We start from the raw sequence: 21439 nt of genomic DNA on the forward strand, positions 1-21439 counted from the left end.
CTTTCCTGCCCCGGCTGACGATGTAAACACTTCCAATTTATTAAGAGGAGGCACTGTGGTTCCACTGAACCGCAAGATGCTGTGGGGAGGGGCAGAGAGAGCTGCACGAAGTGAGGAGTTCAGAAAGCTTTGTACTTTTGTCGGGCAGATCGGTTGCCGATCTTGAGCCACTGCGAGAATACGAGCAGAGCTCTCTGTAGACAGTGGGAAATGCTTCAAAACTGGGAAGAAAAGCAGACAGGGAGGGAGTTTGAAGGAGCATACTGGGTACCCAGGGGCAAGTGCATACAGAGGAGTGATAGCCTCAAAGGAAGATCAGAGAAGCTAGGACATGAGCGAAGTCCCCAAACCCAGTTTCACGGAGCATGGCCCTACTTTAGAAAAGAGAAAGAGACAGTGACTAATTTTGAGCCACATAAGAGGGGATTCTGGGCTTGGAGGACCTGTAAGAGTTCTGATGTCCCAGGAAGACCTGGCTATCAGATCGTGAAGAGGCTCAGAGAGCCAGTTCTCACCTATGAACACCACTGGGCAGGGGGTCGCCCCTCCCTCCCTGACCTGCCCTGGGTGCCAGGCTTCTCTGATTTGTGGCCTCTTGTGTCTTGGGAGCAGGTAAGTCCAGAAAACAGGAGGGAAACTCCTGATGTGGGTTTCCCAATTCCAGATCCTTGTTATTTCCTTCATCTGCTTCCTTGTCTCTGTTGTAGCTTACATATCCTTTCCTATCAAAACCCGTGGATGCTCCGGTCAGACAGATACCAAGATCCTTATGGAGATGGAAAAGAAGCTGATCTTTGAACAGTCCTAGACAATGCACCATTTTGCCTTGTGCTGGTACTGACAAGACTCAGGACTGGGACTTAGGCTGATCCGTTAGTCAGAAAGAGCAAACCTTACGGTCCCTGGAGTATTTGAAGGTTACTGGTCTCAAAAAGATACAGAGATGTTCCCCCCGACAATGGAGTCAGCCACCACAAGCTGGAAGTCTCCGCACTTCTGTGTCAGCTGGGATGCCACAGGGCTGCAGAGTCACAGGCACTCAGTTCTGAGAAGGAACAAGGTGGTTCTCCTTCAAGAGGCACCTGCACTAAACAGGGGACAAACAGAAGCCCTTCCGCCACCACTCCCGCCCCAGGCAAACAGAGAGTGAGAGTAAAGAAAATAACAGAAAACGCACGTTGGTGAGGTCGTGGAGATATTGGAACCCTATTGCGTTGTTACGGGAATATAAAATAGTGCAAACTCTATGGAAAACAGTGTGGCAATTCCTCAAAAAACTGATCATAGAATTACCATATGATCCAGAAATTCCACTCCTGGCTATATACCCAAAGGAGTTAAAGCAGGAATTCAAACAAATATTAGCACACCTGTGTTCATAGAAGCATTGTTTGCAATAGCCAAAAGGTGAAAACAACCTGTCCAACCAAGAGATAAATGGATAAAGCAAATGTGATGTATACGTACAATGGAATACTATTCAGCCTTAGAAAGCAACGACTTTCTGATTCGTGTTACAACATGAATCAACCTTGAAAACATTATGCTACGTGAAATAAGCTGGACACAAAAGGCCAAATTGTGTTTGTATCCATGTATATGAGGCACCTGGAGTAGTCAAATTCATACAGACAGAAAACAGAATAGAGGTTTCCAGGGTCTGGGGTGAGGGAGGGAATGAGGAGTTAGTATTTAACAGATACAGAGTTTCATTTTGGGAAGATGAAAATGTTTTGGAGATGGAAAGTGGTGATGATAGCACAATGTGAATGCCACTAAACTATAGACTTAAGATGGTAAGTTTTATGTTATATATATTTTATCACAATAATAAAATGAAAGAACAACTTAAATTAAAATTTAGAAACAGACAGTCTTTGAATAGAGATGAGTTCCATTCAAAAAAAGAATTGGTTAACCATAATTTTGAATGCAGAAAAGTTAAATTTTAGTGTCTTAAAGAGATTATACCCTATTTCTTAGGGAGGAAAGTATTGTTGATGAGAATATTTTAATAGAAGTGCTAAGTGTGCAGGGTAAACTCCAAGGACACTGTTCAATATAATACAGGTAGAATAATTTGAGATTCTGGGAAGTCTTGGAAGGGAGTGCAATGGGTAAGGATGAGAGGCAAATGGTGAAAATCTGTGTTCCGTATCATCCAATTCCTTTACAGAACCACCCAAATCTTCATTAGACTCTACTAAGCTCACGGGATCTTGATGTACATAATTTTGTTGAGGAAATCAAAAAGGTCTTAGCTTTATGGACAGGTAATGAGACAGGGTTAGAGAAGACCAGGAGAATACAAGTGTCCATGGGCATGGTCAGAGATCTCTGGAAGGGCTTTGAATTTCCATAGCTTTTGGAATTTATAGCTTTTGGAATAGCTTTTGGAATTTATAACCTCTAAGAAATTTCACCTAGTTTTCAAAGAAGAGAGAGCTTCACAGATCTTATCTGGGTTATAAATGTATTAGCTGAAACCTTGTTTTTATAAAAACGGGGGAAAAAAATCCCCTGATGATAGGAGTCATTATTTTAAGAAAAGGGTAATATATATTAGTTCCTACTGGAAGGAAAACTTCGTGTTTACATGAAACATTGGCTTCTTTTAGAGAATTCGAGAACATGAACATTCTTCCCCATAATACAGCACTTTGAAATGCTGATGTAAAATATACTAGGTGGGCTGCTGGTAAGATCTTCGATAAGTTGACCTTAAATTTTCTTATGTGGTAGACATCTTCTATATTCTTGTTTATATCGCAGATCTTCACGTAGTATATTTGTCATGCTTGTTATAAATTCTTGGTTCGTCGGGTTCAGTAATTCACTTTCTGGGGATATATACTGTCCAGTTGGTTATCTTTTTTGTTTTCAGTCCTTTAATGCTATCACTTATCCTGCTATTGATTCCTGCAGTAAAAATGCAGGTAAGATTGTCTCAGAGCAAAGAAGAGGTCGGGTAAGAGCAGAGCTTCAATTATTTTTACCATCTTGCTGTCTCACTGCTCTCCTGGGCTCACCTCTCATCTTACTCGTATTCCAGCCCCAAATAGACTCAATCTTTCCAGAATATTCTCTTGGTTTTGGTGAGTCTCTAGTGTTCATATTTGCTTCCTGCCTCATCAGGTTTCCCTGGAGAAGGAGCCAGGAGATGGCGCTAGTTCACAATTTTAGCAGGATGCAGCACTCAGTGCCCTCATATTTTCACGCGTTGTTATAATATCGGCTGGGCTCCTCTTGTCTGAAATGTAATGGCTGTTTATCATGGGGTCTCAGGCATCTCTTAAGCAATCTTAGATGTTCTGGTTTTTTTCAAATATCAGTAGTTAAGAACTGATTGGCAATCCGGCAATTTTATCTAACTGAAGCCAAACCATGCCAAGTGTTCCTTAAAACTGAGAAACACACTTTGCTTAGTGTGATTTATAGTGATTGTTTATACTTCTATGATTTTGTGTAGAAACTTCTCCTTCTCTACCATTAGAAACTCCATAAGACACATCAGCTGCTATTGTGAAAGGTTTTGAGTTATGTATGCACAAAATTCAGAAAAAATATTTAGTTATAGGACATTCCCATCTGGGCTTGAGATAATTTTATCTAGTTTATATCCATGGGGCATCACTCAGGGTGGAATTTTCCTCCACTGGGTGGATCTTATAAGAGGTACTGGTAACTCTTGGCTCGTTGGCACAGCAACTAGTCATTGATGACATTGATGCTTCGCCCATCAGTGTCACATGCAGCTGGATCAGTGATCTCTTCTCAGTGGTATTTGATGGACTTGTTGCCTTTGGACTTTGAAGTAAAGACATAGATTCCATTAGAATATCTATATTCACTGTATATAATGCACTATGTAAAACTGAATAACAGGTAAGTCAAATGTAAATATGTAAAGAAACTTGGGTTGGAAGTAAACTAAAAGTCAGAAGTGGCAAATGGGAGATACTGGCTCTGGAATCGAGTCCTTCTCAGATTCTGTTTTCCCAAATCCTTCTGTTTATTTTGTTATCCTACATTAATCCAGACTGGCCTTTCCTTTCTAGCATACTAATTGCAAAAGATTAGAATATTTTATTTCCCACACGGGCATCAAAGAAAAACCTAGAGAAATATAATTTATCTACACACATATTTATTCATATATGGGCAAATGGGCATTATATTATTATCAATGAACAGAGGCAAAAAAGAGGATTTTAAAAGAGAGACATAGAAGATAAAGAAATTCTCCAGCAGTACAGAAACAGGGAGTATTATTTTCTTCATTCTGGGGTAAGCTGATTAGTGGGGACCTTGCAAAGAGACCTAAGTGCTCTGCTTTGAGCGAGCTGTCCTAGGTTATCTAAGGAAAAACAACTTTAGCATCTCACCTAACCTAGACCAGGTTTGTACCATTTCCCTCATCAAAAGCTTCTCAAAGTCAAAACATTTCCACCATGGCCACATTTCTTTTTTCTCTTAAAATAGGAAATCACAAATCAGCTAGGGCCTGTGTGTGTCCTTTTAGGAAAAACAAAGCAAAAAGCCCCACAAAAAACAAACAAACAAAAAGTGCAATAGGCAAACAGTGAAATAGTTTCTAATTTAAACACATCCCATAATTATTACATCACGGCAAAGACAATGTCTTGGTTACCACCCATAGACCGCGTGGGGGCGCTGTGGAATTGCCAAACTCCAAAAGTTTCTGGGGCAGAGCAAGCTGACAGAGCTAGGTGCCTGGGACCAGGAGAGTTAAGAAACAGCTTTGTTTGGTGGCTTTATCCTCTGGAAGGCTTAATAGCATAGACACTAATTTACAGGTGTGCTGTCCCAGATGGGAGCCATGAACTTCACCTATGCAGTGATGAGGGAGCCTCTGAGGTTACAAGGGAAAGTGAAGGGTGTGGAGCTGGGAGGGGGCAGGTACAGGTAGAGAAACACCTGCCTCAAAGGAAAAGCAAAGGAACTGTGGGGATGGGCACGTGGCCTACACCCAGCCTCGCTGAGGCCAGCGCAGTCCAGCCCCACATGTCACATAAGAGGCTTTGCAGGACAAAGCAGGGTTCCTGAATCAGCTGACCTGGAAAGGGAGGCCAGGCTCATGGGAACCAGCAGAGGCAATGACGTCAGAGCAGTGACATCACTGCCTAACCTCCAAGCAGAGAAAGGATGCCCAGAACTTCAGCTCTCAGAGAACCAGAGCTCTGAGCAAGGTGACACCTGCCCAGCTCTGCCCCTTCCTGCCATGGGCTCCAGCCTCCTCTGCTGTGTGGCTCTGTGTCTCCTGGCAGCAGGTCCATCCTTGGTAAAGGCGTGGCATCTCTGTTCTAAGCCTGACAGTGCCTGAATCCATTGGGGTCCATCGGGCTCTCTCCTGCGTTCTTTCTCCAGCCGCAGTTCCTTCCCTCGCAGGTGCAGTGGATTCTGGAGTCACCCAAACACCAAGACACCTGATTAAAGCAAGAGGCCACCAAGTGATACTAGGTGTTCCCCTATTTCTGGGCACCGCACTGCGTCTTGGTACAACAGGCCCAGGTCGGGGCCCCTAGTTCCTCTTTGAGTTTTATGAAAATATGCAGAGAGCAAAAGGAAACTTCCCGGGTCGATTCTCAGCACAACAGTTCTGTGATGCTCGCTCTGAGCTGAACGTGAGCTCCCTGTACCCGTGTGCCAGCAGCTTAACACAGCCCTGCTGAGTCACCCGCGTTCTGTGCAAACCTCCCTGCCCCAGTGGGGGCAACCTCAGAGGTGACAGATGCACGAGAGCTCAGAGATTGCAGTGGGAAAGGAAAATGACTGAGGGCGCTGGAAAGCAGCCACGGGCTCTTGTGCTGCTCAGAGGAGGGACCACAGAGGCCAAGAAGATGTGTTCAGAGGCTGGGGCTACATCAGCAGGTTCCCTCCAACATGACCTTCTGGGCCTGACACTCGATGCTACCAGGGAGAGGAGAGTTTGTAACTTAATAGCCGGCGGGCTCTTTTTCAGGGAGAGAGAGTTCATTGGGGGAGCAAAATTACTTGATAAATGTGTGATTCTAATAGAATCAGGGGTTTGCTTTATATAATTTAGGGAGAAGAAATGGAGATTTGAGGAAAGTCTAGGACAGAAAATATGGCTGAGATGCTTGAGAGCAGAGCTAGAGCTACAAAATAAGCAAAAACTGTGTTATTTGTAACATGATCTCTTTCCTCCTTTCCTCTCCCAAGGTCTTCAATCACCAGAAAATACTAAGCCAGGCCTTATAACAACCAGCATCACCTGGGGGCTGGCCCAGGTGAGGTCATCACCACACAGATGATGTGATGATGGTGTGAGAAGCCTGGACATGATTCTGACTTGTCCCTTCTTGACCTCTTACCCCAGTCCCGCCTCCTCAGGGCGAAGACGGGTGCCTCCCGCCCAGAGATGAGGGCAGGCCTCCCCTGATTATAAACAGGCAAGGGCTCCCCACATCAATTCTGCTTCCCTGGAATCGCTTTTTAACACTTCACCACCCAGATTCTATTTGCTCCAGGGCATCAGGATGCGTGATACTCTGTGACCAAATAGCCCTGTAAAATTCCCTGAAACACCGATGCCTTTTCAATCCTCTTCATCTGCCCTTGCTCTGCCCATGGCCTAGGGGGCCCTCTCTCCTCCTGAAGCAGGACCAGGCACTGCCCATCTTTCAAGCACTGGCTCGGACATGCCTTCCTCTTTGCTTTTTATCCTGACATTCACGGCTCTATACTATTGATTAGTTTGCTCAGGCTGCCAAATTAAAATACCACAGACTGTGTGGCTTAAACAACAGACATTTATTTTCTCACAGTTCTGGAGGCCTGAAGTCCAAGATCAAGGTGCCAGGGCTGGTTTCTGGTGAGAATTCTGTTTCCGGTTTGTAGACAGCTGCCTTCTCCCCATGTCTTCACGTGGCCTCTCTGTGCTTCACAGAGAAAGAGCTCTCTTGTGTCACCTCCTCTTCTTCTAAGGGCACCAGTCATGTTTTATTAGAGTCCCACCCTTATAATGTTATTTACCCTTAACTACCTCCCTCAAAGCCCTAAGTCCAGACACATTCACAGTGGGGCTTAGGGCTTCAACATATGAATTTCGGGGAGACACAATTTCATCTGTAAAAACTACCTTGCTCCCTCTACTTTCATAGGAAAAGCTAAGTGTGTATATACTGGGGTTGGCCAAAAAGTTCATTTGGTGAATGAATACATTGTTCAATAGAATTCTTGGTGAAAATGAAAAGTGTGTCTTTTATTTTTACCTAAAACTGAATGAACTTTATTTTTACTAACATATAATTGATACCCTTTGACACCTGTGAAATGAATTAAGTAATGCCCACTTATATATAGCTGCGTGGAATACTTTTTTCCCAGCACAACTCAGGCATTTATCCTATGTATGAACAACTGGACCCAAGCCCAGGCTTCCAATTTGTGTGAACATTTTAACATTTTCTTTTCTGGGTATGTTTATGTCAGTGTTAAGTCGGATCATAATATTCCATATTTAGCCCTCTTCAGATCAAAGTACATTTGTTGATATAGTTCCCAGTGAGTATAGTGTAAAGTGTTAATGGAACGGTAACATAGAATTTAAAATATATATATATATATATATATATATATATATATATATATATATGTAGTGGAATAACTGAGGACATGGAAAGGAGACGTGACCCATGAGCCCCACCCCCGCAGCAAACTGGGGGCTGGCGAATAAGCCAGAACTGCAAACAGTCCTGAATGCTTTGAGCCCCCCCCCCCCCCCCCGGCAAACCGGGGGCCTGCGAAGAAGCATTGAGTGCTTTGGGCACTGATCCATGAGATGTCCTCAGTCTAATCAGAATGGTGGGAACGCAAGGAAATGTCCTTGTACTACTTCAGTATAATCAAAATAATGGTGGGAACTTTGTGCTGCTTTTGCGCTCAGGGACGAAGCACGGCATGTCTTCAAGAAAGCCCATTGTTGCTTGTATAATCAATAGAAGCATATGTTGCTGCTTTGGCATTTCTGAAATGTTAAAAAAACAAGTCTTAAAATGTAAACCTAGATAATGCTTTAATAAAAGTTACCACAGCAGGACAGACGGCGCTGTTTTGCCTGAGCGAGCAGCAGCCCTCTACTGCTGTGCTTCGGCACAATTCATCTCGTGCGATGAGCTTACTTTCGGCCCTGACATGAGGTAAACTACAACTATATATATATATAGGTTTTTTTGTTTTGTTTTTTTTTTGTTTTTTTTTTTGCTGTACGCGGGCCTCTCACCATTGTGGCCTCTCCCGTTGTGGAGCACAGGCTCCGGACGCATAGGCTCAGCGGCCATGGCTCACGGGCCCAGCCGCTCCGCGGCATGTGGGATCTTCCCGGACCGGGGCACGAACCCGCGTCCCCTGCATCGGCAGGCGGACTCTCAACCACTGCGCCACCAGGGAAGCCCTATATATAGGTTTTATAGTTAGACATGGGTTTGAATCCAAACTGCCCCTCTCTTGCAGTTTCCCTAATCTCTCTGAACTATAACAATTTCAGAATTTAGAGTTGGGATGTTTTCAATCTCTTCTTTGCATTTGTCTGTGTAGTTGATTTACATTGTTGTGTTAGTTTCAGGTGTACAGCTCAGTGATTCACACACACACACACACACACACACACACACACACATATATGTATATATACTTTTTCAGATTCATTTCCCTTACAGGTCATTATAAAATATCGATTATTGTTCCTTGTGCTATTCAGTAGGTCCTTGTTGTTTATCTCTTTTATTTATAGTAGTATGTACATGTTAATCCCAAACTCCTAATTCATCCCGCCCCACCTTTCCCCTTTGGTAACCATGAGTTTTTTCCCTATGTCTGTGGGTCTATTTCTGTTTTGTAAAAGAGCTTATTTGTATCTTTTTTCTGTAGATTCTACCTATAAGCAATATCATATGATATTTGTCTTTCTCTGTCTGTCTTACTTCATTACTATGGTAATCTCTAGGTCCAGCCATGTTGCTGAAAATGGCATTATTTATTCTTTTTTATGGCTGAGTAGATACCAGATCTTTATCCATTCATCTGCCCATGGACATTTAGGTTGCTTCCATATCTTGGCTAGTGTAAAAAGTGCCTTATGAACATTGGGGGTGCATGTATCTTTTCAAATTATAGTTTTGTCAGGATTTATGCCCAGGAATGGGATTGCAGGATTATACGGTAACTCTATCTTTAGATTTTAAGAAACCTCCATACTGTTCTCTATAGTGGCTGCACCAATTTACATTCCCACCAACAGCGGAGGAGGGTTCCATTTTCTCCACACCCTGTCCAGCATTTATCATTTGTAGACTTCCTGATGATAGTTATTCTGACCGATGTGAGGTGTTACCTCATTATAGTTCTGATTTGCATTTCTCTGATAATTAGTGATGTCGAGCATATTCCATGTGCCTTTTGGCCATCTGTATGTCTTCTTTGGAGAAATGTCCAGTTAGGTCTTCCGCTGACATGGTTGTTTATTTCGGGATTTTATGAGTTCAGAAATAAATGGGATAATATGCATAAAACCTCTTTATAAAATGCACTACCTAGAATTTGGTAATAATTTAAATATAAAATCTGGAAACTACGGATCCGATTAGTCAGAAGGAGCTATGGAATCCATGTTTCCAGCCTGGTTTCACTTGAAATCATCAGTGTTTATTTTTATGCCCTATTATTCCATCTTAGCATACTGCCGTCATTGCAATGGTGCGGCAAGCACTTGCTTCTTAATGGAAATGGATCATACAATCTTTCACCTCCACAGGCTAAGAGTGGATTTGAAGATCAACCCTAATTTAGCCAGGCTGGGAAGGCAGTAGAACGGGGTGTGTGTGTGTGTGTGTGTGTGTGTGTGTGTGTGTGTGTGTGTGTGTGTGTGTGTGTAGTGGTTTGCAGGTGGGGTTGTGGGGAATTTCTATTCCTGATTTAGACAGAAGCTGTAAATCCATGATACCGTGGACAGTTGGCCACTCGTAGGCACTGTGGGCCCAGGGTACTCATGGCGCTGACGGGGTTGACAGTCACCCAGGAGAGGGCAGCTTAAGGGAACCTTGGCTACATGCCTGCATCAGGGGGCCTGGTTGAGTTCACTGAGTGGACCCAGGACAGGAGGAGTGAGCACGGCCTTCTCACTGCTCAGGGAAGTGGAGATGCATCTGGAGCCCCAGGATGTGCCAAGCAGGCGTCCCCGGGAGACTGCAAAGGAAGTGGACGGTGAAGGGGTGGGGATGGCTGGGGAGGACTGGGTGATTGTTATCAGGCAGGGGCAGGCAGAGGAGAACAAGTGTGTCGTGGGCACACGGGGATGTGGCGATGGTACTCACCTCACACCCACCCTTTGCCGAGGGGCTGTGCAGGACAGGGAATGGCACAGAGTAGCCTGCCTGGGTCCTGCCAAGGGGTGCAGTGGACCAGGAGGCAGCCTGCAGAGACATCAGGGCAGTGACATCATGGGCGAATCTCCTACCAGGGAAACAGGAGGTTCAGCTCTTTAGACCACTCACCCCAGGACACCCGCCCTGAGCTAGGAGTTGTCTGGTTCCTGACGCTGCCATGGACTCCAGGCTCCTCTGCTGTGTGACTCTTTGTCTCCTGGGAGCAGGTGAGTCCTGGGCACAGTGTGGAAACTTCTGATATGCCTTCGCCATCCCGAGATACAAGCCGATGAGGGCTGCACCAGGGGGCTTCCCAGCGCTCTGCCCTCAGCTTCCTTCTGTCTCCCCGCAACAGGCCCGGTGGATTCTGGAGTCACCTAGACCCCAAAATACGTGATCAAATCAAGACAACAGCAAGAGACACTGAGATGTTCCCCTGTCTCTGGACACCTCTCTGTGTCCTGGTACCAACAGGCCCTGGGCCAGGGCCATCAGTTCCCAGCTGAGTATTACAGAGGGGAAGAGAGAGGAGAAGGAAACATCCTAGATAGATTCTCAGGCCAACAGTTCAGTGACTCTAGCTCTGAGCCTGACTTGAGCTCCTTGGAGCTGATGGAGGCGGCCCTGTATCTCTGTGCCAGCAGCCAAGACGCAGCCCTGCATGATCAGCTGCCTCTGGTACAAAAACATTCCTGCCCCAGCTCAGGAAGTGGCCGTGAGGGCGTTGACCGCCAGCCAACCACTCCCAGGCCCTGGTAAAGCAGACAGCCTTTCGCAGGTATTATTTCTTTGATATGTATGAATGCTCCCAAAGAGCATGCATAATAAATATTATTTTACCCGTTTGTATATCTGCGGAGAAGTGTCTTGCCCAGATCTCCTATTTCATAACTGTCAGAGCAAGGAAGCAGACTCAAGTCTGTCCTCAACACCTGTGGTCCCTGCCCTATAGGACAGTCCCCCAATAGAACAATTATATATATGTGTGTGTGTGTGTGTGTGTGTGTATATGTATATATACATAATTTAAGGGAGTTGCTCACATTTTTTTAAGGCTGATAAGTCTAAAATCTGCAGCTGGGCTGGTGGTACTAGAGATCCAGGGAGAGCTGATGTTTAAGTTCAGAGGCTGTTAGGCAGAAGGAGCCGATGTTCCAGTGAAGGCCATCAGCTGGACAATTCTCTCTTACCTGGGAAGATTAGGCTTTCTGTTCTATTCATGTCTTCAACTGATGGGATGTGGCCCACCTACATTATGGAAAGTCATCTGCTTTACTAGCTCAAATGTTAATCTAGTCTAATATTAAAGTCTACCTATTCACATGTTAATCTCTTCCAAAAACACCCTAACAGGAACACCCCGAATAGTGTTTAACTAAATACTTGTGGCCCAGCCAAGTTGACACATTACATTAGCCATCGCACCATCTTCCAAGGTTGCATAAAAATTTAGCAAGCGTGAAGTACCTGGCACATAACAGAACTCTGCATTTCTTGACTCCCTTTGCTACTCTCTGACAGCCTCTTCCACCGTTTCCCAGGGGCAAAGTTAGAGATGGACATAGTTTGCCTGTAGTTGAGGACTTCAGAAGTCACAGAAAGGTGAATATTTATGCCCGATGATTCATTACATGAAATTAACCAGAGCATGTAATACACATCCCTCATCAGGCATTTTTAAATCAACTTTATTGACGGATGAATTATAGTTAAGCCTTGAACAATGTGGAGTTTAGCAGTGGCTAGGGGCTCTAAGCCAGCCCCAAGCCCACAGTCAGAAATTTACATATAACTTCTCACTTGAATGTCCGTATCCACGGTTCTGCATCTGAAGATTCAACTAACTACAGATCCTGCAGTACTGTAGTATGTATTTATTAAAAAGTGGACCCACGCAGTTCACACCTGTGTTGTTCAAGGATCAACTGTATATACAATAATCATTACACACTTTATAATTGACAGGTCAATGGTTTTGCTCAATATATACATATATACCCATGTAATAGCTACCCTATTAAGATATAGAAACATTTCCATCTCCCAGAAAGTTCCTTCATGCCCCTTTCCCATGTCCCTGTCCATCCCTGAAAACCAAATAAATGATTTCTGTTACTATAGATTCGTTTTGCTCAGGCATCTTTTTAGTGAAAATTTAAGGTCTCTAACCATTGAAACAATTCCTCTTTAGCACAGAGCTAAATATTTAAGGCAGTTAGGTGCTACTGGAAAGCGTTATGGTTAAAAAAAGTGCTTGAAATCATGTGATACGCAATATCCACTTCAGGGACAATCCTCACTGGGGATGCAAAGTTTGATAAAATGACCATCAAAAGGTCTTGCCAGGTGGTAGAGGCTGTTTTTGTAAAATTTATTTATTCACTTTTAGAAATTTCTTTTCTCATGCACCCATTCCCAGAAATCATTGTATAATGATATTTTGATAAGAAGTCATCATCTCCCAGGAAATTATTTTGAGATCCCATGAGACACACACAGAGCAAGGCTTCATGTTCACACACTGTGTGCTGGGCTGTGCAGACAACAGGCAGTAGCAATTTTGGTGAGAGATCGTTTCACGTCAGGAGAAGGGTTCCCTTGGCTTTTACCCCCAGTATCCAAGACACAGGCCTTGATCTGGAAAGTCCCCCTTTCTGTTCTGGCCTTGCCCGTGCACCGGTCTCCCATGCTGTGTGTCCTTCTGTCTCCTGGACTAGGGATGTCTGAGCACAGATGTGGAACCACTCTGGGGCTTGCCAGGCCCCAGATCAAGGCTTCTTGTTGTGGTTACATCAGGATCCTTCTTTGCTTCTGACTTTAGTTTCTGTGTCTTTCTCTCCCAGACCCCAGGAATGCCGAGTCACCAAGACCCCAGACATGTGGTCACGCTCAAGGGAAACCGGCACATCAGGCAGTACCCACAGGTCCAAAATCATGTACTCAGGACCAGCTACATAATTTGCAGGGCCCGTGATTCTAAACTTATTTAGAATGAATATCACGGCCGCAGAACATTGCAGCAAGTACGGGGTCCTTCTCAGGGTGGGGTTATGTGCAACAAGGTACAGTTTGGGGCTCTGTGATATTTGTGACTCAATTAATGGCAGCTGCTACACCAGGAGGTATTCCCCGTGGAATGGATGTCTCAGGTGAAAACAGAGCATCTTTCATTTACCCTGGAGTCTGCCACCTCTCACCCCGTCCCTCCCACGTCTGTATTCCTCTGTGCTAACATGTCATCTGTGGTGCTGGGCAACCATCTCTCCACAAAGGAAGGTTGGTCATAGGCGTGATGTGGCTCTGCTGCTGCTAGATGTCCCCTCCTGACACAGGAAGCACGTGCTCAGGTGACCAGGAAGGAGTTGCAGCTGCCCCTGTCGGTGAATTGATGAGAAATAGAGCCAAACGATTCCTCAAATGTTGATGAGCCTGAGGTTGGGAAACCAGATACCAGAAGAATCACTGTAGGTGGAAGGACAGGACCAGGACTGTGATGAATTAAACAAAGTAGAAACAGACACTTGAAGAGTATTTGGGATGCATGAGTCATAAAGGGCTGCAGGAAGCCATAAGGATTTTCCCCAAAATTCAAAACTAGATTAGATAAATGAAACCAATATACGTATTAATGAAGAATTATCTCTGGGATAAAATACACATAAAGTTACAAAGTGTTTTACAGAAAAGTTAACAAAACTTGTAAGACAGGCATCCATTCAGAGGAACGCGTTCTTCCTGTTCTGAGCTGTTCACTGGAGGTTCATGTTTCATTTCAGCCTCTGGGGGAAGGGGCGTGGCCCCCTGTGACGGGTTGGCTCTGGGGCCAGGCAGGGACAGTGACACCTCAGAATGACTCCCTGGAGAGCCCCTCTGCCCTCTCCTCAACACACAGAAGACCCCTCTGCCTGCCGGCCTGCCCTGCCATGGGCACCAGCCTCCTGTGCTGTGTGACCTTCTGTCTCCTGCAGGCAGGTGAGTCCGGGGAAGGGTCCCTTTCGGGGTCCCGGCACCAAGCGTGTCCCCTGTGTCTGCAGCATCAGCTTCTCCTTCTCCACAGGTCCAGGGAATGCTGGTGTCACTCAGGACCCAAAATTCCGGGTCCTGAGGACAGGACAGAGCACGACCCTGAAATGTGCCCAGGATCTGGACCACAACTATATGTACTGGTACCGACAAGACCTGGGACACGGGCTGAGGCTGATCCATTACTCAACTAACACTGGCAACATCAACAAAGGAGACGTCCCCAACGGGTACAGCGTCTCCAGATCAAACCTCGAGAACTTCCCTCTCACACTGGAGGCTGCCACCCACTCTCAGACATCTGTGTACCTCTGCGCCAGCAGTTACTCCACGGCACTGCACGGCCACCTCCTCTCTGCACAAAAAGGCAGGGGAGGCCCTGCACCCCGGGACTCAGCAGAGCCCCTTGCAGGCTCCTAGCACCTGGAGCCTTGGAGCCCTGGGTGCCAGGTGCCTGCAGTGTGACCCTCAGTGTGTGGCCTCGGCCGGCCCAGACCTGACTCCATGGCCTTGCAGATGTGTGCCCACCATCACTCTCTGTCTTTCCTCTGCAGCTGCCCTGTGAGGAGAAAATGCTGCCCCAGCTCTGACTCGTAGCCATCAGCCTGAGTCTGAGGCCTCCAGGAGGGAACGTTATTGGTAAATCACATACATCTAGATCCTCTTGTCCATCCCCAGGCACCTCACTTCTGTTTCTCTGGAAGGTTCTCCCCCAGACTGGCCCTTACGTGCTCTCTGCTCTTTCCTGCCTTCCCCTGGCGGGGCAGGTCTTCCCACCTCCCTGATCTCAGATTTCCGGCCCTCTCTACTCCAGCCAGGCTGCTCCTGCCTCATCTGGGTCATGTCCCGTCCCATCTAAGAGACGTCAGAAGCTACTGCCTCTGCACTGGACACAGACCATTCCTTTTGTTGTGATTAACTCCTGCCCATGTTCCTGTTCAAGGTCCCACTGGGTGGTCAGGCAATTCTGGGCACCCCTGTTTCCCAGGAGAATTGTGAACACGGTCGGGGTGTCTCTGTTCGAGCTTGTCCAGGTCCGGACCATGAACTTTCCCCTTGTTACTGTGGACTACGCCTCCTTCCTACTCATAAGCGGGCCTCCGTCTTCTGTGTGTGTGTGTGTGATGATTACAAGTATGTTCTTCCTTACTGTCCCCAACTTCTGTCCCCACAGGTCACACAGGAGCTGGACTGTCCCAGTCCCCCAGGCACAGGGTCACAGGGAGGGGCCAAGCTGTAGTTCTCAGGTGTGACCCAATTTCTGGTCATGTTTCCCTTTGTTGGACTGACAGACACTGGGGCAGGGCCCAGAGCTTTTGATTTACTTTCAAAACAAGGCTGCACCAGAGGCGTCGGGGATGCCTAATGATTGGGTCTCTGCTGAGAGACCTGAGGGCTCATACTCCCGTCTGAATATCCAGCCAGTGGAGCCTGGGGACTCAGCCGTGTATCTCTGTGCCAGCAGCTTAATCAAACAGCGTCACACAGTCGCTTCCTTCTTGTTCACAGACCTCATCCTTCTCTCTCCTTGCAGTTCCTAGAGACCTTAAATAGGCTGTTTTTTGCTTTCCATTCACCAAAAAAAAAAAAAGAGGTTGATTTGGACATCAGCTGTTCTTTGGATAGAAAGAGACCACAGGTTGACTCCTGAAATACTGTGGCTGTAAATGTTGGTGGATAGAAATCATTATGGCTCCTGTGTTCTAGGAGTCCCAGGGCCAGCTCAGTGCTCCAAGGCAAGGACCCAAAGTCCCGGACATAACAGTCTTCCGTGGGTCCTTCGGGAGGCTGCCCAAATACCTGGCTTTGGCTGCCTGTCTGTGCAGTGAGCAGAATCTCCTCTGTGCTTGTGGCTGGCATCTGGAAAGGTTTCAACTACCTCCTGGGGCATATTCTTTCTTCTAAAGCCTCTTCTGTCCCTGTCACATTGGAAGTTTTCCACAACATAGCATCAAGACTCTCTTCCTCTTCCTGTTTTTTTTTTTTATTTTTATTTTTTGCGGTACGCGGGCCTCTCGCCGTTGTGGCCTCTCCCGTTGCGGAGCACAGGCTCCGGACGCGCAGGCTCAGCGGCCATGGCTCACGGGCCCAGCCGCTCCGCGGCATGTGGGATCTTCCCGGACCGGGGCACGAAACCGTGTCCCCCTCATCGGGAGGCGGACTCTCAACCACTGCACCACCAGGGAAACCCTCTCTTCCTGTTTTAAGTAAAGTCCTTACTACTTTTGTGCCAGTTAATTGACAAACACAATGTTGAAAACAATAAGACTTCATTTCCTCTGCCTCATTTCAGCAGCCCACTTTATTTTGTTTTCATGTTTTCACTGCCCCAGTCCCGACAGGGACACTAGAGCATACTTTTACAACCTCTCCAGTTTCATCTTGATTTCCTGAGTAAATCTGTTCTCGAGAGACTGTTTTATTTCATGCCCTAGCCTTTCCATTTGAAATAATTTCCCTGAAACCTTTACCTTATTTTCTGATGTCCCTATCCCTTTTTATGTATTTGCTATATTATATATTGTCATAGATATTCATTATAAGCATAAACACCTCCATTGTAAATAACATCTTCCATCCATCTGTGGGCGAAGCTGCGGTTTGAATGTATGAAATCTAAGGCCCTGGTCAGCGTGGATATGATTATGGACCATGTCTTCTGGGCGTCCTAAGAGATAACCCAGCTCCGGGACTGGGATTGAATGTCACGGCCATGGTAGAGGCTCCCTGAGCCTTGCATAGCAGGTAAGGGGAGTGACAGTTGCCCCAAATCCACTTATCAGAAGTTGTCGTGTCTCTGTACAGCAAAGTTCTTTCCCCAGGGAGTGAGCATCCCTGGGAGGGAGTTTTCCTGGTCTTTAATTGTGGCACCAGCAAAGCTCCCCTCGCTCTGTTGCCCTGTGCCTCTGGGGAGTGAGGAGAGCCAGGGCACACGTGGGAATTCCCTACTCTTGGAATCCCATTCCAAGGACTCCCTTTCTAGATTTCATCTTCAATTTTTTTTTCCATTTTTTTCCCCATTTTTGCCACATGAACCTGGCAGATTCAGCCTCCTTATACTACTATTTTGTACCGATGTTTTCATATCTCCTAACTCCTCTGCTTCTTCCAGAATCATCTCTTCCCTCCCTGCTGCTCAAATCAGCAGAGGCACATTGTACAAGTTTTCATTTAGTGGAGACTGTCCCTTGCTGGTCTTAATCCCATCCATCCTTATTTCCCCATCAGATACTGTTTCCTCCGTGATTGCTTAATGCCTTGTAAGATGTTCTTATTTTTCTTACATTCCAGTTTTACTTTTTACTCGTACGCATTTGACCCCATCTCGAAGGTAATTTCATTACCTTCCCAGTCCTTTGCTAATCTATATTTTGGAGTTAACATTGGTTGTCTCTTATTTTTCTTCAGCATTTTTCTTTATCTTTTGTAATGAAGGTAAAAGAACCTCCTTACACTTCAAGGTCTGTGTTTTTCTTCCTACTTTGAACATTAGTTTAAAGTAAACATTAGTTTAACTAAACATCAGTTCCTTTAATTTCTCCCATTCTATCCCTCTCCCTTTCAGAAGATAATTTTAAGGGGGAAGAACTCAGTTGGCCTATAACTGGCAGACAATGCGATAGTGGTTGAGCAGAATGAGGGCGGCCTATTAAGCATGATAAATCAACGGAATAGTTTGGGTTAGAACCGGTGTTGGGATTAGCGTTGAAGGAAGTTGAGCATAAAAGGTGATCCTGCAGACACTTCCAGCACCCCTTGGGCCACTGCAGAAGAAACAGTGATGAAACTTCAGGTATTGGCCACAAGATGGCACTATGGCGCCACCGAGATCTAAGGGGCTCTGGGCAGAGTCTGGGAGAGCAGCCTGGGAGGAAAAGGGTTAAGAAAAACTTAGGCGTGGATCCACTGCTCGACAGCTGTTGAAGAAGTTTTCAGTTATTGCCAAACTACCTACAGCTATGGAAGAAGTGGGAGGCCCCTCTAAACTGTAATGAGATCCACAGTTGAAGGATTTGGGCGAAGCAGCCTTGATGTCAGGGGCAGGTGCAAACAAGGAGCAACTGTGTCAGAGAAATATGGGAAACCCAGGGGGCGGAGTGCACGCAAAAGTCAGTGCGTCGCAGCCCTACTCCACCTCCCCTGCAGGCAAGCTAAGCAACATCTAGGAGAGGAGACGCTGACCTCACCTGAGCCAAGTCACAGGGGGATCCTCCCGGGGCGGGGAGAATCTGCAGGGGTAGGGGGAGTGACATCCCAGGCAGCCCCACCTGGCCATTGGAGAAGAGCCCCCCAGCTCCCTCTCTCAGGCCTGTGGAACAGAGCATTTAGTGGGGACGGCCCTCTTCTCGCCCTCACCCTGCCATGAGCCCCAACCTCTTTTGTGTGATTCTTTGTCTGCTGGTGGCAGGTGAGTCCGGAACTCAGCTGAAACCTCTGCTGTGGGTTTGCAGAGCCCCAGCTCCGAGGCTTTCCCTTTCCTTTGCAGATCCACGTTACTCATTGAGCCTTGTCTTTACCGTGTGTCTGACTCTTCAGCAGGTCCCATGGATGCAGCAGTCACCCAGAAGCCAAGATACCATATTATACGAGCAGGAAGCAAGATGGTCCTGGATTGTTCTCAGGATATGAACCATGTGGGAATGTTCTGGTATCGGCAAGATCTGGGACAGGGGCTGAGGCTGATCCATTATTCAAATGGCGTCGGTAGCACTGGCGAAGGGGATGTCACGGAGGGGTACAGTGTCTCCCGAAAGAAGAATGACCATTTCCCCCTGACCCTGGAGCCGGCCAGCACCAAGCAGACCTCCCTGTACCTCTGTGCCAGCAGTGAACCCACAGCACGGCACAGTCAGCTGCTCTCCGCACGAAAAGCTCGGCCACAGGCGTGAGGTGGACGCTTCTTCCTGAGGCCACGTCTCACCAGGGGAGAAAAACTGCTCTTTCTGAAGCTCTCACCAGACTAGTGTGAACTGAGGTCCATCAGCGTGAAGGGTGTGAGTGTGAGTGTGTGTGTGTGTGTGTGAGTGTGTGTGTGTGTATGTGCGTGCTCTAATTTGAAAAGACACATGACCCCAATGTTCACTGCAGCACTATTTACAATAGCCAAGACATGGAAGCAACCTAAATGTCCACTGACAGCTGAATGGATAAAGAAGATGTGGTGCATATACACAATGGAATATTACTCAACGATTAAAAAAAGTGAAATGATGTCATTTGCAGCAATATGGATAGACTTAGAGATTATCATACAAAGTGAAGTCAGAGAAAGACAAATATCGTATGATATCACTTATACATGGAATCTAAAAAAGGATATAAATGAACTTATTTACAAAACAGAACTATAACACACCATTGTAAAGCAATTATACTCCAATAAAGGTGTATAAAAAAAAAACACAACAGAAATAGACTCACAGACATGGAAAACAAACTTACGGTTACCAGAGGGGATAGGAGGGTTGGGGGGGCAGGGATAAATTAAGAGTTTGGGATTAACATATACACGCTACTATGTATAAAATAAACAACAAGCACTTACTGTATAGCACGGGGAACTATATGCAATGTCTTGTAATAACCTATAATGGAAAAGAATCTGAAAAAGATGATATGTATGCATATATAACTGAATCACTTTGCTGAACACCTGAAGCTAACACAACATTGTACATTAATGATACTTCAATTTAAAAATGGTTAGAAAAAGTAAATGCAAATAGCACTTAGTGTTACGTCACTCAATTCAGAATATTCTGGTATAAATAAAGCTGAAGGACAGCAGCATCTAACATGAAATTTATATTTCACTTCCCTTTTCAGCGCAGAGCTGAACAGAAAACAGCCGTGCAGCTTTAAATTCCCTGAGCGATCTGGGGCTCTCCAAGCTTGAAACTGTTACACAAAGGTGCCTGGGGCTCATTGAATACCAAGCAAGAATTCTTTGGAGAAAAACAATTTTCAGTAACAAATTATGAAACACGTAAGTAAACAAACCACTTAGGGGAAATGTGAGTAGATGCATCAAACAGCAGCATTAAACCCCGAGATGATCAACTGTAGAATTATCAAAAGAAAGATGACAAACTAAGTCTCTCCTGTGGGCACAGGGCAGTATTTTGCATCTTCTGAGGTTATGAGGTCTTTTGAGGTCACTGAGAACTTCTCACGTTCTCAATATCTTATGCCTCTGACTGTTCTCTTCTTCTCTTATTTGCGTGTGATTCATTTCTAAGTTGAACTACATGCATAAAATTGTATATGAGTCCCATCTTTTAGGCAATTTGTAAATTAAGAAAGAACCTCATTTTTATCATCCCTTTGGCTTGGATGAAAATCTATGAGCTTTTCAATTTTTTTTTTCTTGCAAAATATTACAAAATGATATTGGCAACAATTTATTCCCCCCCAGCCTGTATCCCTCCTCGGCTTCTTACAGGTGGAAGTCCATACACAAGAGCAGGGTTTCTTCACATGGGATCCAGTAAGTCCAAGTCTGGGAGTCCATAGTTGGGCTTCACAGGAAGGGCAAACCCCATGTGCTGCTCACCCCTTGACCTGCTGTGCCATGTACACCCTGGGTTGGGGGAGCGCTGGCTGACCCAGGACCTGATTACAGACAAGGGAGCAGGCTGCTCGCTGGGCAAAAACTGAACTCACTAATTGCACAATCTGCTGAAAGTCTAAATGGTGAAACTGACGAATGACCAATTTTGCCAAATTATGGCGTTTACAGCAGTTCAGGATGCTTGGAATGATTTCAACAGACTTTGAGGATTTTTTTTTTTTTTGAAGTTTTTGTTTGGCTACAGCTTTCCTTCAGCCATTGATCCTCAGCTATTTCTGAGCAACCTTGTCAGTCCAGCTTATTTTGAGGTCAAATTTGGACGTTGTACACTCCAGTCACTGAGAACTTCTCATGTTCTCAATATTTGATGCATGGAATTGTTCCTGTCTTGTGTGTGGTTCGTTTCTAAGGTGGACTACATGGAATACAATGAAATTCA

General features: G+C 45.7%; 1 pseudogene; it reads left to right on the forward strand.

The window, feature by feature from the left end:
• The first annotated feature begins 14329 nt into the window (after positions 1-14329).
• LOC137228737 (uncharacterized) lies at positions 14330-15970 on the forward strand (annotated as a pseudogene).
• The last annotated feature ends 5469 nt before the right edge of the window (positions 15971-21439 follow it).

The sequence above is a fragment of the Pseudorca crassidens genome, chromosome 8 (assembly GCF_039906515.1).
Source record: "Pseudorca crassidens isolate mPseCra1 chromosome 8, mPseCra1.hap1, whole genome shotgun sequence".
Lineage (NCBI taxonomy): Eukaryota > Metazoa > Chordata > Mammalia > Artiodactyla > Delphinidae > Pseudorca > Pseudorca crassidens.